Below are 17510 nucleotides of genomic sequence, written 5' to 3' on the forward strand. Positions count from 1 at the left end.
TTTCGAATAGTTTTTGCATTGAAGCCGAGATTGAAGCCAATACAAAAACGAGCGTGGCGCTGAACTCCTACAGTTTATAGGGGGGAAAATCCTTGCTCACGGAATTTCGACGAATGGGTTGGCCGCTGTAGCGCGAGAGATCAAAGTTGGCCGTGGTGGTGTAACACATTTAAATATTATGGTAAAGTACATATAGTGCCGCTTGTAAGAACCTTGGGTAAAGCAAAGATAATTTAAACTCGTACCCTAGATTCGCATACTGAGAGCTTTCCCATTGACGGTTTTGTTACGAAGTGTTTACCATTTTCCGGCACGTGACCTCAGAAAAATCGGGCTCCATCGGTTGCGGTAAGGCGCAAACCATGGAGCGAATTTTTTCTGAGTTCCAGCGGGAAGTGGGTAAACACTATCGGCAACGCGCGAGAGAGTGATTTCGAATCTAGGGTACGAGTTTAAATTATCTTTAGGTAAAGTAATGGTGATTTTAAATTATGGTTAAGTTGACTAGGGCAATTAATTAGAATAATTGAGATTAGAATTAAGTGTTACATTAGAGAAAAAAAATAAAGTGTTATAGAAGTATTTAATTAAAAAAATATAAAGGCTGGTGAGGCCAAAATTAAAAATATACACAAACAAATTATTATATACAATGAAAAGAATATATTTACAACCGATAAAGGTCCATGGCGTCCCAACGTCCACCAGCCGAAACACTCGGCCCACCCAAGGATCCTATATGTTAGATAGGATCCTTGTCCCACCTACGCGCCTTTCCGACGCGCACAAAAACTACTCCTAAGACCTTGCTAAGACATGGCGTCTTTTTAGTTCAGCGATTTTCTCAATTTTTTAAAGGGGTGTACTCTTGTACAAGTCAAAAATAAAACCTTGAAAACCTTGACTAATGATTTAGAATAAATAGAGATCCAAATCCGCTTTCTAGTACCTACCGTTTTGCGGAACAGTATTTGTTGAGTTGAAGAGTTAGCCCTAGGAAATTAACTTAATCAAATCGTGCTGGCGACATCTATTCGCGACCGAAAACTATGGGTACGCCCTCTTTTAGCGACAAGCGAAAACAGTAACAGGTAGCGTATAAGCAGACGTTACTGACAATCAAAGTTTTAAAACCGACGAGGAACTTTATGAAAAGTTGTTATTCCCCTTTGGAGTTACTTTTTTTAGTATTAGAATACAATACAGAACAGCATAGACTTCCAGATTTACGTAATTTAGACTCTAGCAGACACTACACACCCAAGCAGTGGCGAGAAAACTTCAGCACCGTAGCGTCATCTAGAACCATTTCGGTCGCGAATAGTGTTATTGGAAAACTAAACCTTAATATACCTTGCAAGTGTCTGCTTATAGAAACAGATGGCGCCAACACGGATAAAGTTGAAACTTTAGCCTATTTCTCCTGCTCAAATAAAGCCTGTCCCACTAATCCCAAATTTGTTTGTATCTCTAGTTCATATTCTACCTCGTTGTCGGCGACCAGACTTGGAATGATAAACGAATAGGAGTAGCGAAGTGGTCGGAACTACCACTTTATTCATGGACTAATTAATTAGTTAATGCTTTGTAAGTAGGTACTAAGACATTCGAGCTCCGCCCTCAGTGAATAAAATAATTGACCTTAAAAACAATGACCAATACATAGAAATCGTAGAAATAACTAGAACCCTTATTCGAATGGCGGATGATGAAAGTATCGCCATCTCTGTCATTCCTTGGAAGTTCATTTTCTTAAATGTTCAGGCCTTCTTTATAAATAATGTAGGCACCCATTGATTCATGGCCCTCAAGGGGTCGGAGTGTGCAATAACTGGTGGCTTTACCGGGGAGTCGGGGTCCGGCTCTTGTAACCCATAAGGGCGGTGGCGCACTGGGAGATGTTAGCTCCGTCCAAATGGTCCTATCTCCACCTCCGACTTCAGTCAGGTGTGGGCTGGATACTGGGCTTCGGCCCAGGCTAACGGAGAGGGGCCGGGCAACCTGGCCGCTTCGGCGGATTGAGTAGCCTGCTGTGGGGCTGCGGGCCTCCGTATGAGGGCACGTCGGACCCATCTACCGGCCTTTTGGGGTTCCACCGGGATATCCGGTGCCAGCTGTGCCGGGTTATGCGGGCTGCTGTGTGCCCGCCGTTCCCCTTCAGGAGGTCTCTCCAATGGGCTTGGCTCTCTACCTTTCTCGGTAGGGTGTCGGCTGGCGTTGCCAGAGCATCCGCTCTCTATACCATCAGTAGTGGGGTTCTGCTACCCATGCTGGTTTTGTCACCTGTCCGGGCTTGTGGACGCTGGCGTAGGGCATTCTGATGAGACCGCCGGTGTAGTAGGCTGTTTGATCGCTTGGAGCACCGGGATATAAATTTCTGACCACTCATTGATTCATCAGGGTCTTTTTCATTTCCCCTAGAGATCAAGCTAGGAGCACCCCACACAAGGACAACGCAACCCATCAAAAGTCGTGCATTGGTTAGACGTTAGACGCTTTAGCGCCTACCGCCGTCGGAAGGGATGGGGTGGTTCTACTATGGGGAAAGGGTACCATGGTAATTATAACATGAGAAAAAAGGGGAGGAACGGTAATTATCAAATGGGAAAAATGGGGAGTACCGCGGTAATTATCACATGGGGAAAAAGGGGAAGAAGGGCCTTACTGGGGTGGTTCTACTTTGGGAAAAAGGGTACCATGGAAATTATCGCATGGTTTTCTATTCGTGCGTCAACAAGAATGAGGCAAGAATTGATCTATTTATATAATAATAATAATAATAATAATTTATTGATGTTGACATTACAAAAATATGTTTATAGTTGTTTAATTCATCACCCCAGCCACATGAGGGAAACTTGTGCGTGGTGGGGATAATAATAGTTTTAAATCAAATCAAGGCTTTGAAAAACAATCGAGTTACATTCTACTTAAGATTTAAGATTAGGAAAGAAAATTAAAGGTTAATCAGTTCACAAATTTTTTAAATATTAATAACTAAGAAAAAAACACATTTTTCAATCCTTCGTCACCATAATTTTTGATCCATTGACAAATTTTGCGTTTAAATAGTTTTATATTAGTACAGTTTTTAATTTCAGTGTTCAATAAGTTATATAATTTTGGCCCTAGATAAGTAATATGATTGTGGCCAATTGATTTAAACATTTTCTCAATTGGTAAATTTTTCTTCGTAATACCACGGGTACTATAAATCGTTTGAGAAGCTAATGATTCTCGATTTTTGTAAGTATAGATCAAAATGATTTTAGCGTACAGTTGATTAATAGTATAGACTGAGAAGTCTCTATATAGGTTAACATTCTGTTCGTAGCGATTTCTCTTTAAACAAATTCTTATAATGTTTCTCTGGATAACTCCTAAGGGTTCCAGAGTAGCCTTATACGTTCCAGCCCATCCAACCATACCATAGGAAATTATCGATTGGACAATAGCAAAATAAACTGTTTTTAACCAACATATAGGTAGTAAGTTCCTCAGTTCGTAGAACTTATATTGACATGCACGTAATTTTTTCGAAATATTATTAATAAGCAATTTCCAGTTCAATTTTGAGTCAATCGTTATTCCCAAATATTTAACACTTTCCACTCTCTCAATTTCGGTACAGTCATGGTTACAATGGTTATGTAAAAAATGGTTATGGATGTTTATGGATAAATTATAGTAATTTTCTATTTTAGGTCTCTGAGCAAAACATATATATTTAGATTTATCTGAATTTAAGGTTAATAAGCTCATATTTAATATTTTATACAGATGATCAAGAGCTATCTGAGCGTTTAAAAAGGATTCTTCCCATGAATTACCTTCACATAAAATTAATGTATCATCCGCAAATGATATTATACGCCCATGAATTTGTAGATTGCATAGCTCATTTACGTACACCAAAAACAGTATCGGTCCTAGAATAGTCCCTTGTGGAATACCATGAGTCATTGCTATTGAATCACTGTAGATACTATTTAATTTTACTATAGTTAAACGGTCTCGAAGATAGCTTTTGAGCCATTCTAGAGGAAGCCCACGAACTCCAACCTTATTAAGTTTTTTAATTAACAAATCATGGGAAACTGTGTCGAAGGCCTTTATATATAGAGTAGTATCGCTCTGTAGCTTTGGGCTATGGCCGCCATTTTGAGGGCAGTTTTTTATCTATAGGAAAAAGCATGGGTGACGTCGACATACGTCACGCCGATATTACTCTATAGAGAGAATGTTTATATTCCGACAGTCGCGACGCATCATGAACCAGGGGAATCAACTTAAAGGGGGAGGAAATGTAAATGGAGCCGTTCTTATTAACGCCTCTCGAAGCGGATATACGTATGTTACGTCAATCGCGTCAAGAGGACGTAATATTTAGGGAGCCAATGATGCGCCGCCTGGAATTGATTGAATTTCAAGGGGAGGGGCGAGGTTCTTATCCTAGAGCTGCAACGTACGAACGTTAGATTCTGCCAATAGGTCTTTCTATAAAATGTTCAACGGCCGTTTTCCTGTTTTTTCGACGTCACGCAACGCCAACTTCACCAATAAAAGTTGGCAGTACTATTTTATTTCCTCTTGGCAGCCACATCCAGTGAAGAGCAAACTTTACGAGTTATTGTTAGGCCTAACAAGTGTAGACGGTGGATTAAGGTTTAATTTCTCTTTAAAAATTTAATAAGAAGGTCGTATTTTAAAGCTTTTCATGAAAACTTATAGGTAAATATATTTATTTTGTTGTTTTCAATGCCTATTCTAAATATAGGCTTATCTGATACGTTTCTGTTATGTAACATTGATTCCTAGCATATACTTGTCAGGGCTTACTATATGTGTCAAATTTAAATGAATGTAAAGCTAAGTATGACTGAAAAATATATTGGTTTTAGAAATTCATAACGGAACGAAAAAGAAGCTGTTTCGTCCAGTTTCCAACTGGTAATGTAAAGATAACTGGTTCGATTCTGTCAAAATAAAATTAATAATAAATCATGAATTTGCTATTTTCATAGTATAAACATTAAATATATACCTGTTTGAGGAATTAGTTGCCATTGTTTCAGAAGAAAAATGCAGCCTTGGCGCACTTCAAAACATTTTAGTTTAAAAAATAATAAGCAGACGACACAAGGAGAACAGCAGCGAGAGTAAAACCCAAAGATAATACATATCAAGGTCAATTGAAATCATCCTTGCAAAAACAGTTTTCTTTCTAAACAAGAAGGCCAATGTTAATTTATAGAAAGACCTATTTAGTCACAGACTTGTAACTTTTAGTTATATTTTCCGGTTTCTGAAAATCCGAACTTTGGCAAGCCTCTTGACCAGTAATGACCTCTGCCTCCCCCTTCTCTTCCCTCTCTATGAACGGTTCTCTCCCCGTTGTCTTTCCCCTTCGTCTCTGCCCTTCTAAGCGATACGCTGAACCTTTGATTTTTACGCGAGCCGTTAAAAATATTCGAATCATTTTAAATCAATGATTATGCACTTAAAAATAAACCTAATTAAATTGAAACATATTAAAGGCACTTGTCTGCGACGTCAGGAATACAGTAATTTTGTCAGATTGTGCCTACGACAAGTAGTTTTTTCTCTAGATCCGCGGGATTAAATGAGTGTAAAAATCTTAAGAATCAAAGCCATGTGTTCCGTAACAGTTTGCGTTCTTTAAGGCATAGGATTACAGAAGGCAGTGATTGAGTCAAGAAATAATCAGTAAACCTATCGGTTTAAAAGGTTTACTTGAATACCCAAATGCATTCTTGAATTCAAACAATAGTAGAATCCCTCAAATTAGTTGAAAGTTGTAGGAAGAAAACTAACCAGGGTGGGATACGGCAACTCAGAAAGTATTTTACAAAACCTTGAATAAGGAAAGTTATGTTTAGGAAAAAAAGGCTCCATGTAGGTTGGAAAAAGGGTTTTCAAAAACGTCAATTATTTCGAACCTTTTTTTGGCCTACACTCTTAAAAGAAATTGTTCAAAGTTGAACAATTTAGTGTGCAAAGGCTCACCACACCAGTAGCACGTATTATTGTTCAAGTTTGAACGCGATTTATTGCGTGCTACATCGCACACTAAGACGGTGTTCAATGGTGATCACTTTTTGTGGAATGTAACACGTTTAAATGTTCAATAGTGAACGGTTAGCTTGACTCAAATAACCGATTTGGTTGGAAGATTTGGTCACCAGGTGTGCAAGAACAAACGAAATGGTTGGCATTATTAAACGTATTAGTTACCTAAATCAAACGCATTAGTTGGCATTATTAAACGTATTAGTTACCAAAATCAAACGCATTAATTGGCATTATTAAACGTATTAGTTACCAAAATCAAAAGCAGTAGTTGGCATTATTAAACGTACTAGTTACCAAAATCAAACGCATTAGTTTTCAAAATGACACGTATTAGTTGGCAGAATTACGCGCATTAGTTGGCAGTATTAAACGTATTAGTTACCAAAATCAAACGCATTAGTTGGCAGAATTATACGCATTAGTTGGCATTATTAAACGTATTAGTTCGCAGAACCACACGTGGTAGTTGGCAGAATCGCACGCATTAGTTGGCAGAATCCAACGCATTAGTTAGCAGAATCCAACGCATTAGTTAGCAGAATCAAGCGATAAAATTGGCACAATAAAACGTTCTAACTGGCGCAATCGTACATTTTGTTTGCTGAAATAGGACGCTTATTTAGCAAAACCACACGTTGTGGTTAGCAAAACCAAACGTTGCTGTTAACATAATCGCACGCTGTGCTTAGCAAAATTAATTTTCATTGTTGACTAAATGGAACGCAATAGTTGGCGAAATAAAAATTTCAAGACATTTTAACCAATTCGTGAAAAAAACGAAATTGCCTTTGACAGCCGAAGTTAGTTTCGTTATTTAACAAAATTTTTAAAATGTCTCTTGAACATGCCCGTATATTGTAAAATTGTCTTGTTAATTTGAAATATGTTATTCGGACGCCGTTAGTTGTGAAGCCAAAGTTACGACTGAATGACGTATTTCAATACGACTAGGCCTCTCTTGAAAGTCCCTTTAAGTAATTTTAACGATAGGTTCCTTAGATTGAACATTAGGGTGATAATTTATTTTGAACCTAAAATATTATAAATACATGATTAATTGATATTTTAATGTTTTGATATCGATTTACAAATTAAACAATATTTACTTATTCAATTTTAAGAAAGTTTGTTTATCGTATTTATGATAGACGTTGACACATTTTTACAATGAATTTTAAATACAACTTTTTGCAAATATTCCATTGTCTTCGATAGTTTCTTTGAGTACTGCAATTGGAAGGTGTAGAACCCAGAAAAAAATGGAGGCAACTGCGCTTTCTATAGTAGTAACTTCACAGCTGGCCTTCTTAATTAAAATTTCAAATGATGATGAAAATAAATCGTGAATGCTTTCGCCATTTTGAGACCGTGTGACGTTTTACCACTTCAGTGCAAATAGTACAAGAATAAACCTTGTTAAATATGACCACTCTCTCCGTATTGTAATATATTTCTGAAAGTAAAGTAATTTCCTAGTCACCTGACAGTTATAAAAAAGAAAGTAACAGGGGCGTAGGAACCAGGGGGGGCAAGGGGGGCAATGACCCTCCCTAGAATTTTGCTGGAGGGGCAACTAATGTTATTGCCCCCTCCAACTTTTTGGTCAGTAGAAATCTTCACAAGTCTCAAATTCTCATTTTAAAAGCATAAAAAGCTTATAGAACCTCAACTGTGTTTAAATTTCAGTCTTTTCCCGCCAATTTACATAGTAGTAAAAGGTACACATGCATTCGGAGAAGCTACACTCGATTAAAAATTCAAAACCATTCTCCAGACCCCTTTTGGTTTCTCTTTGCCCCCTCCAACTTCTAGAACGTTCCTACGCCCCTGGAAAGTAATAAGTAATTTGGTCTTGCGTAAAATAGAAGGCCCCCAAAACTTCAAACACTGACGAATTTTGGGTTTCTAGTTCTAAATCATTAACCTTAAGATCGAGACTCGTGTTTTTTAATTACTTATCTTTTCAAGTAACATCTAGAACTAATCGAAAGTTTTAAATAAAAAAATAGACAATCAAACAAATTATATTAAGCTCTGATTGGGTGTTGACGAAAGCCTTAATTAAAAAGGGGTGGAAACCTACGTTGCATATTTGAATTTCTAGGTCCTTAAATTATTAGCTAATGATTCCCTCTGCGTAGCTTCGCGCCTACTTCGTATTCCCACTATACCCAACTTTTCACAAATTTCTGCAATACAGGTTGAGGATCCCTTTAATAAATTTAACTTTGTTAATAATCTACCTTACTATTTAATACTTTTTACTTTTAACAAAATAACAAATGCAATAAATGACTGTAGTTTACATCTGACCCAATACCAGTTTTGGGTGACGTAGGGTACGCGACGATTGTATTAATAGTTGTAGACTAAACTAAGATTTTAGTTTCTTATTATCTTAAAAAATGTTTTCTATTTGTCATTGTTAAGTTAGGTTAGGTTAGGTTAGGTAAGTTTTAAGTTAGGTTAAGGTTAGGATAGGTTAAGTTAGGTTAGGTTAGCAATTTCTGGTTCTTTTGTAGCTGATTCGTAATTAATTACCTTGTTATCCATTGGAACCAGTCATCTTTGGCTCTTTGTAGCTTCTCCGAATGTACATTCCCTGTTTTTCATTGAAATAAGAAATTTCTGTTTCTTTTGTAGTTATTCCGTATTTAATTACTCTGTTTTCTATTGAAACAAGCCATTTCTCGCTCTTTGGTAGCTGATCCGTATTTAAATACCCTGTTTTCTAATGAAACAAACATTAATTTAATCTACAACTATTAATACAATCGTCGCGTACCCTACGTTACCCAAAACTAGTATTGGGGCAGATGTAAACCAAGGTTGGTAAAAATACTGTGATGTAAACTATTTCCCAATAAATTATCTTCGATTTTAACTGGGTCTCCTAAAGTTAAATCGAGTTGTCTCTTGGACCGTAGATTTTTCTTTAAATCCCTTGCGTGGCTTTGCCGAAATTGCCGTTGACCGTCTCTTCGCGGAAGTTTCCGAACATTCTGAATAAACCTTTAGACCCCGTAGAATATTTCGGGATGGGTGCCCAACGAACCAGTATTAAAAATAATAATTAATAATTTAGTAATATCAATCTTTGAATAAATTAATTTTATATACATTACCTGTAATTATATGACAAGGCCTAAAAACACAATTATCACTAGTTTCACCACGACTTACGGTACGAACCATAGATATAGGAAACGTATATAAAGGTCTAGATAAAATATTTCAAATGGAGTGAATACGGAGGTGACAGCTAGCAGAAACGCGTAATTTCTGCAGGCTATCCTTATAAGGCGCTATCTATCGGTAAGAAAGCTTGTGCTATCGTCGCGAGAGCCATTGTCTCCTGCTTAAAAATTATACTAAAAGTCATTAACATATGGTGTCTAAAGACTACGGCCTGCGGAAAGGTCAAGCACTTAGTTAAGAGAGCTCGCGCTCTTGGTCACGTGCCTTCCTCGGTGTCTGCTAGGTCAGACTTGGAAATAGTGATATTTTTTACGGGGGCCCTGCGGGCCCCCGACCCCCCTTAAGTTTATTTTTATTGAGAGCCACTGGCCCAAGCGGGGGAGGTGAAATTAGGGGGAAAAATTTAAAATTAGGTAGGGAAAATAGGAAAATAAAAAATAATTACGTTACTTACATAACATTTATTAACTTTAAAACAAGCAAGTACATTATAATATCACACATAATCATTTGTAACGCTAGATCCCGCTCTCGTATAGGGTAGGAAAACAGAGTTTCAAAAAGGCGTACAAATCATGTTCCAGAAATTTCTGTAGAATGTTAAATAATTTTTTTTTAATTAAATTGAGAGCCCTGGTGGCTCGCAACCCCCGTTCGAATGATTTATTTTAAGAGCCCACTGATTTTTATTAAGAGCCATTGGCCCCAAGTCTGTGCTAGGTGTCAATTCCGTATTTTATGTTAGGCTTAGACGCCCCGAAATTTATCTAGACCTTTATATACATTTCTTATATCTATGGTACGAACGCACCTTGGAGGGCGACTTTATTTTTCCCTTTTTTTGGAGCGGATAAATAAATTTTTTCCGTTTTCGAAAACAGTTTTTCCCCATAGAAATCTTATACTACTACCTAGAATGCTCCCGTCTGCGGGAGACGCCAAGACATTTTTAGCAACGACTAATGATTATATAGTCTTTGCTTAGGCTTCAGCCAATCAGCGGCCATTCATTGACTACGGCAAGCCGCTAGCGCCATAGCATGGCGGTTAAAAATAGTAAAAAATCAGACGATTCTTACAGGATCCATCCGATCCAAGCTCGTAAAATTCCCATAGGTTTTTGCTGGAATTTTTCACATGAACCACTTCAACGTTTTTGGATTTTTATTTAATAATAGTGTTAAGATTTTTGAACTTTTAGTTTTGTTTTCATATTTACTTATTATATGGAATATTTAAATGCCATTATGAGGAACATAAATAAGATTTCGTTTAGGTTCGCTTTGAAAATATTTAAGCCTAGGCCTGACATGCTACATGCGTCGGAGGGGTTGAAATTTCCCAATCAAAATACGAGCTCTACTCTTTCACGAGACGCGGCTGCTCCAAACTTTCAAAGCCGTTTCCGTTTCTCTCTAGGCCTTTAAATAAGGCTGCGTTCGGTGACGCTCAACGGAGGGGAAAGGGTTTATTAACCGTTGATATCCGTTTGTAATCGTGACGCAACATCTGCTGAACGCTTTTTTACGATTGTTATAAATTTTATAAAATATCGTCTGCCGTGTCGCCTTCCCGCGTGCTGTGACGTCACGATTGCGTTCATCAACAAAATAACTGGCTCTTCCAGCCGCTTATTTCGTTCACTCTCCGTTTGCAAACGTGACGTCACCCCCGGAAGTAGAAAAAGTGTATTCGCAGTCAACGATCCAATCGTTTGCTGTTACTGAACGCGGCCCAGATTTTTGTTAAATAGTCCTTGTGACCTTCGGACCCTACATTTACAATTATTTAAGTGGTCCTTGGTACCAATGACCCCTTGCTCTTATTTTTTACTAGTCCAATGTATTTGTCCCAATATTAGACACAGTAACAGTGGTAGTGCCAGACCTTTTGGAAATTATTAATTATTCCAATTTTAACCGTGAGCACTGTACACCCAACAGCCTAGAAATCATAGCACTACTGATAGAAATCAATGTAGTTCGAATTTAAAGCTCAAAACACAATTATTATACTTTAATAACAAAAATGAATTCGGCGGCGAAATATAAATTTAATTTATCGGTGGCGGGGCCTTTTGATCAGCCAGGCTATCGTCTAGTCATGAGTCCAAGAGAGGAGGGAGAAAGAGAATGCTGCTAATTTTTCTGTTCAGGATTACACACTTTTTTTCTATTTCAATGTGTTTGAACGCTTGTCTCTGGCTGAACGCTAAAATATATTGCTGTGTTCAACAATGAACGCGAGCGTTCAAATTTGCACACCTTTTGAACGGTTTTTTCTAAGAGTGTAGTTAGGTTCCATTTAGCATCACCAAGGGCTTTTATCGAACCCCCTTATGGTTTTATTTAGCACTGTCATAGGTTCTACCTGACGCCGCCTTGGGTTCGATTTGACCACCATCAAGCCGAAAGGGGTTCCAGCTTAAACTGCTTACGGTTCCACCTAACACCATCAGGGGTTCAATTTTAAGCCCTTCACGGTTTCATCAAGCGCCGTCAGGGGTCCCTCTTCACACCCCGACGGTTCTACCTGACGCCGCCTTGGGTTCGATTTGACCACCATCACGCCGAAAGGGGTTCCAGCTTAAACTGCTTACGGTTCCACCTAACACCATCAGGGGTTCAATTTTAAGCCCTTCACGGTTTCATCAAGCGCCGTCAGGGGTCCCTCTTCACACCCCGACGGTTCTACCTGACGCCGCCTCGGGTTTGATTTGACCGCCATCACGGTTCCATCTAGTGCCGAAAGGGGTTCCAGCTTAAACCGCTTAAAAAATCAGCTAGGCTAGGCTAATACCCAAGGCACCACCTTAGGCCTAAGTCATCAAGCGACTTTTCAAGCCATTAATTCAGGTGGCCGGGTTAAAACACGTAGGAGGGTGGTGGCAAGCCCTGCGTGCCACGCGATCGAGCCTACAGCTCCCTACACTAACTATTACCGTTAAACTCAACAAGTTTTTATGGAAGGGGAAACCGAAGAACTTCGGGGGAAAAGTTTAAGAGGACTAGCAAACTCAACGCAGAAGGAGTTGTTCCGAGCTTTCACCCAGTGCCACAAGTTGGGATCGAACCCGGCTCCTCTTGCTGCGAGGCGAAAGTGCTAACTATTCCGCCACCCCACCTTACGGTTCTATCTAGCACGTCCAAGGGCTCTTCTTCAAACACACCACGGTTCTACCCAGCACTCCATAGGTCCTTTATTAAACCATATACAGTTCTATCAAGCGCCTCTAGGGGTTAATGTTTAAACCCTGAACGGTTCTACTTTTCCTCTTAAGAGGTGAGGTTCATTTTTAAGCCATTCACAGTTCTAGGTACCACCTCAACGTTTTAATTTTGAAAAGCCAGCATCTCCAGGGATTCTATTTCAACACTCTATAGTTCTATATAGAACCTTCAGAAGTACGGTTCCGCCCTTCACCACAAATAATACTACTCCAAATCCTATAAGATTGTATTGGGTTTGCTTTAAATTATATAGCTTAGCTTTATCAGCCTAGTGTTCTTTATGAGTTTTATTCCCACTAGCAGGATAAATCATGAAAAAAGTATTTTTATAAGTCAAAATAATAGTATTTATTTTTCTTTCATGTACCTAATTTGCCAACAACGTTGCAGACAGAAATTGCCATTTTTTTGGGGTCTATTCCAAAAATTACCTTTTGGAACTATTGTAGCTGGAAAACAAAGTACGAAGCAAAAAGACAAACAATTCCTTTTTTAAATTTGAGAGATAAAAAGTATTAGTTTCAATTTTCAATAAAACATCAGATCTTAAAAGATCTTCATCTGAAAACAATAGCGTCGGTGTGACTTGCTTCGGTTCAGCCTAAAAGAAAAAGATCAGATGTTTGTTAACGAAATAGTTTATTTAACTATTGGTTATTTGTTACCTAACACATTAAAAGTATATGCATATGAATAATTTAAAACAAATATTTACCCCAATGCAATATAAATATTCCAATTTTTCTGAGAAAAGAGTGCAAAACAGCAAAATTGCTACGTCCACTTCGAAATCTATTGTGTGAAAATAATATATTCTTATATATATTATATCTTTTTCTCTCCGTGCAATTTCATTTGATGGGGGATACCTTCTATTTCGCTTTCCAAACGCTCTTGTTTTTTATTTTCTGACAATTGAAGTATTTTTTAAGTGGACTGGGTGCAACAATCTTTTGGTTGCTCTAGCGAGAATTATCTCGAACGACCAACTTACTAGGCATTGTTGGCATATTATAACTATTAAATTATATTAACTAAGTAATTAAATTAACAGGGCAAGATTTCCAAGTGAATAATTAAACAAGTTTTAATTATAAAAACAGAATATCATTAATGAAATAGCAAATACAAAATAAACAAATCCTACAACCCTAACCAATTAATACTTTTCAAACTAGCTAACTTATACACTAACCCCCAGGAATATTCCTTTGCTACCTAACGTTATAAGGCCAATATTTAATAATTTAAAATGACGGGTTAACCCTTATTCGCGTCACTAATTAAACTAGAGGATTACGGTTAATAATTCCTTATGGAATTTTTACTAAATATAGAGCTCCTTATAGAGATGTAAATGTTTAACAATATGTTAACTACGTAACCTCCTTACTGAGTGATATCACTCATTAAAAATAGTGCGCTTATTTATAATGCGGTTTACCGCCACAATTAAGTTCTACTCATCGTTAGTTTCGGTGGCTCCCACCTGAAGACAGGGGCGTATTAACCATTAGGCAGAGTAGGCACGTGCCTAGGGCGCCATTTTTCTAGGGGCGCCAAACTTTGATAAAGCCGCACGGTCGAAGTACTTGGCTTGCCCCGACTTAGCTGACCAACCCGTTAACAATGCCCAGGGGCGGAAAATTATTCTGTGCCTAAAGGCGCCGAAAGGGTTAATCCGCCCCTGCCTGAAGACTTGGTGATAAATCCGATGAAGAGTCCACTGTTTGGTACGATTTCGACGGCACATTTCACTTCTTTTACGGTTCTTTTAATAAGTACGCCTGTTTAAAGTTTTAATCCGTAGCATCACGACTAACCCTTTTCGGGTGGCGAGTACAGTTGCGAGATGAGTCAAGTGGTTTCGTTGGAGTTCACGACAGTTCTCTTTTTCTTTTTCCGAGCGCGTTCAAGAAAACTCGGGCTAAGGTCACGTGACCAGGTATAGTTTGACGTCGATGGAAAATCCTAAAACACAGTTCACCACTTTTGTAACCTTTACAGGTGGGTTCGTTACATTTTTACAATAAAACACTTTATAACGTATATACATGAAAAACCCTTGGAAATCTTCCACGGTCAAAATCTACTTAAAGAAAACTTCTTTCTCAAGCATTCCACAGAATTACTACAATGCACGGGAAATCGTTGGACGCTCGAGGTAGAAGCCCAGGGGACCCCCCTACGACCTAGCCCGTCTCTCTTTCCATATATCGGTGATAAACCTATATTTTATATTTTCACTTGGAATATTTTTATTTTTAAACTTACAATATCATAATATATATTTTTATGCAATTAAAAATGGTACGACTATAAAAGATCGTTACATGGGTTTTTGAACTTTTTGGAGATAAATCGATAACTTTGTTTTTAATTTGTGGAGTAGATACTCCACTAACCGCTATACGATTAATCAGGGTCGAGATATATTTCAGGGCCACGCCAACGGGGTTATATTTGGGGATAGGGAAGTTATTCTTTTAAGTAATTGAGTCAGATTTTGTACCATATTGTTAACTCTTTGATCGCCATTTTCACCTCAATGACTTGGTGGGGATATAGTTCAGTGGTAGAGCATTCGACTGCAGATCGAGAGGTCCTTGGTTCAAATCCAAGTGTCCCCTTTGCGACCACTTGGTTAAAAGTGGAAATTATTAATTTACGTAATTTAGAGATGTTTTTGTACCATATTGTTAACTCTTTGATAGCCATTTTTACCTTAAGCACTCGGCGGGGACATAGCTCAGTGGTAGAGCATTCGACTGCAGGTCGAGAGGTCCTTAGTTCAAATCCAAGTGTCCCCTTTGCGACCACTTGGTTAAAAGTGGAAATTATTCATTTACGTCATTTAGAGGTGATTTTGTACCATATTGTTAACTCTTTGATAGCCATTTTTACCTTAAGCACTCGGCGGGGACATAGGTCAGTGGTAAAGCATTCGACTGCAGATCGAGAGGTCCTTGGTTCAAATCCAAGTGTCCCCTTTGCGACCACTTGGTTAAAAGTGGAAATTATTAATTTACGTAATTTAGAGGTGATTTTGTACCATATTGTTAACTCTTTGACCGCCATTTTCACCGCTAACAGCCGGCGGGGATATAGCTCAGTGGTAGAGCATTCGACTGCAGATCGAGAGGTCCTTGGTGCAAATCCGAGTGTCCCCTTTGCGACCATTTGGTTAAAAGTGGAAATTATTCTTGTACGGAATTTAGTCAGATTTTGTACCATATTGTTAACTCTTTGACCGCCCTTTTCACCACTAACAGCCGGCGGGGATATAGCTCAGTGGTAGAACATTCGACTGCAGATCGAGAGGTAATTGGTTCAAATCCGAGTGTCCCCTTTGCGACCATTTGGTTAAAAGTGGAAATTATTCATTTAAGTCATTTAGAGGTGATTTTGTACCATATTGTTAACTCTTTGATAGCCATTTTTACCTTAAGCACTCGGCGGGGATATAGCTCAGTGGTAGAGCATTCGACTGCAGATCGAGAGGTCCTGGATTCAAATCCGATCGAGTGTCCCCTTGGCAACCACTTTGTTTAAAGTGGAAATTATTCTTTAACGGAATTTAGTCAGATTTTGTACCATTTTGTAAACTCTTTGACCGCCATTTTCACCGCAAACAGCCGGCGGGGATATAGCTCAGTGGTGCGCATTCGACTGCAGATCGAGAGGTAATTGGTTCAAATCCGAGTGTCCCCTTTGCGAGCATTTTGTTTAAAGTGGAAATTATTCTTTTACGGAATTTAGTCAGATTTTGTACCATATTGTTAACTCTTTGACCGCCATTTTCACCGCAAACAGCCGGCGGGGATATAGCTCAGTGGTAGAGCATTCGAATGCAGATCGAGAGGTCCTTGGTTCAAATCCGAGTTTCCCCTTTGCGACCATTTGGTTAAAGTGGAAATTATTCTTGTACGGAATTAAGTCAGATTTTGTACCATATTGTTAACTCTTTGAAAGCCATTTTTACCTTAAACACTCGGCGGGGATATAGCTCAGTGGTAGAGCATTCGACTGCAGATCGAGAGGTCCTTGGTTCAAATCCGAGTGTCACCTTTGCGAACATTTGGTTAAAAGTGGAAATTATTCATTTACGTCATTTAGAGGTGATTTTGTACCATATTGTTAACTCTTTGATAGCCATTTTTACCTTAAGCACTCGGCGGGGGTATAGCTTAGTGGTAAAGCATTCGACTGCAGATCGAGAGGTCCTTGGTGCAAATCCGAATGTCCCCTTTGCGACCATTTTGTTTAAAGTGGAAATTATTCTTTTACAGAATTTAGTCAGATTTTGTACCATATTTTTAACTCTTTGATAGCCATTTTTACCTTAAGCACTCGGCGAGGATATAGCTCAGTGGTAAAGCATTCGACTGCAGATCGAGAGGTCCTTGGTTCAAATCCGAGTGTCCCCTTTGCGACCATTTGGTTAAAAGTGGAAATTATTCATTTAAGTCATTTAGAGGTGATTTTGTACCATATTGTTAACTCTTTGATAGCCATTTTTACCTTAAGCACTCGGCGGGGATATAGCTCAGTGGTAGAGCATTCGACTGCAGATCGAGAGGTCCTGGATTCAAATCCGATCGAGTGTCCCCTTGGCAACCACTTTGTTTAAAGTGGAAATTATTCTTTAACGGAATTTAGTCAGATTTTGTACCATTTTGTAAACTCTTTGACCGCCATTTTCACCGCAAACAGCCGGCGGGGATATAGCTCAGTGGTGCGCATTCGACTGCAGATCGAGAGGTAATTGGTTCAAATCCGAGTGTCCCCTTTGCGAGCATTTTGTTTAAAGTGGAAATTATTCTTTTACGGAATTTAGTCAGATTTTGTACCATATTGTTAACTCTTTGACCGCCATTTTCACCGCAAACAGCCGGCGGGGATATAGCTCAGTGGTAGAGCATTCGACTGCAGATCGAGAGGTCCTTGGTTCAAATCCGAGTGTCCCCTTTGCGACCATTTGGTTAAAAG

At 38.6% G+C, this 17510-nt stretch overlaps 10 non-coding genes across 10 annotated transcripts; all 10 read left to right on the top strand.

The window, feature by feature from the left end:
• Positions 1–15079: 15079 nt before the first annotated feature.
• Positions 15080–15151, top strand: TRNAC-GCA (transfer RNA cysteine (anticodon GCA)). Its single transcript has one exon. It is a non-coding gene; the product is annotated as a tRNA-Cys (tRNA).
• A 108-nt stretch (positions 15152–15259) lies between these two features.
• Positions 15260–15331, top strand: TRNAC-GCA (transfer RNA cysteine (anticodon GCA)). Its single transcript has one exon. It is a non-coding gene; the product is annotated as a tRNA-Cys (tRNA).
• Positions 15332–15439: 108 nt separating this feature from the next.
• Positions 15440–15511, top strand: TRNAC-GCA (transfer RNA cysteine (anticodon GCA)). The gene has a single exon. It is a non-coding gene; the product is annotated as a tRNA-Cys (tRNA).
• A 108-nt stretch (positions 15512–15619) lies between these two features.
• Positions 15620–15691, top strand: TRNAC-GCA (transfer RNA cysteine (anticodon GCA)). The gene has a single exon. It is a non-coding gene; the product is annotated as a tRNA-Cys (tRNA).
• Positions 15692–15798: 107 nt separating this feature from the next.
• On the top strand, positions 15799–15870 carry TRNAC-GCA (transfer RNA cysteine (anticodon GCA)). The gene has a single exon. It is a non-coding gene; the product is annotated as a tRNA-Cys (tRNA).
• A 469-nt stretch (positions 15871–16339) lies between these two features.
• Positions 16340–16411, top strand: TRNAC-GCA (transfer RNA cysteine (anticodon GCA)). The gene has a single exon. It is a non-coding gene; the product is annotated as a tRNA-Cys (tRNA).
• A 106-nt stretch (positions 16412–16517) lies between these two features.
• TRNAC-GCA (transfer RNA cysteine (anticodon GCA)) lies at positions 16518–16589 on the top strand. Its single transcript has one exon. It is a non-coding gene; the product is annotated as a tRNA-Cys (tRNA).
• Positions 16590–16697: 108 nt separating this feature from the next.
• Positions 16698–16769, top strand: TRNAC-GCA (transfer RNA cysteine (anticodon GCA)). The gene has a single exon. It is a non-coding gene; the product is annotated as a tRNA-Cys (tRNA).
• A 107-nt stretch (positions 16770–16876) lies between these two features.
• On the top strand, positions 16877–16948 carry TRNAC-GCA (transfer RNA cysteine (anticodon GCA)). Its single transcript has one exon. It is a non-coding gene; the product is annotated as a tRNA-Cys (tRNA).
• Positions 16949–17417: 469 nt separating this feature from the next.
• On the top strand, positions 17418–17489 carry TRNAC-GCA (transfer RNA cysteine (anticodon GCA)). The gene has a single exon. It is a non-coding gene; the product is annotated as a tRNA-Cys (tRNA).
• Positions 17490–17510: the final 21 nt, after the last annotated feature.

The sequence above is a fragment of the Leiobunum rupestre genome, chromosome 7 (assembly GCF_980474605.1).
Source record: "Leiobunum rupestre chromosome 7, qqLeiRupe1.1.hap1, whole genome shotgun sequence".
Lineage (NCBI taxonomy): Eukaryota > Metazoa > Arthropoda > Arachnida > Opiliones > Sclerosomatidae > Leiobunum > Leiobunum rupestre.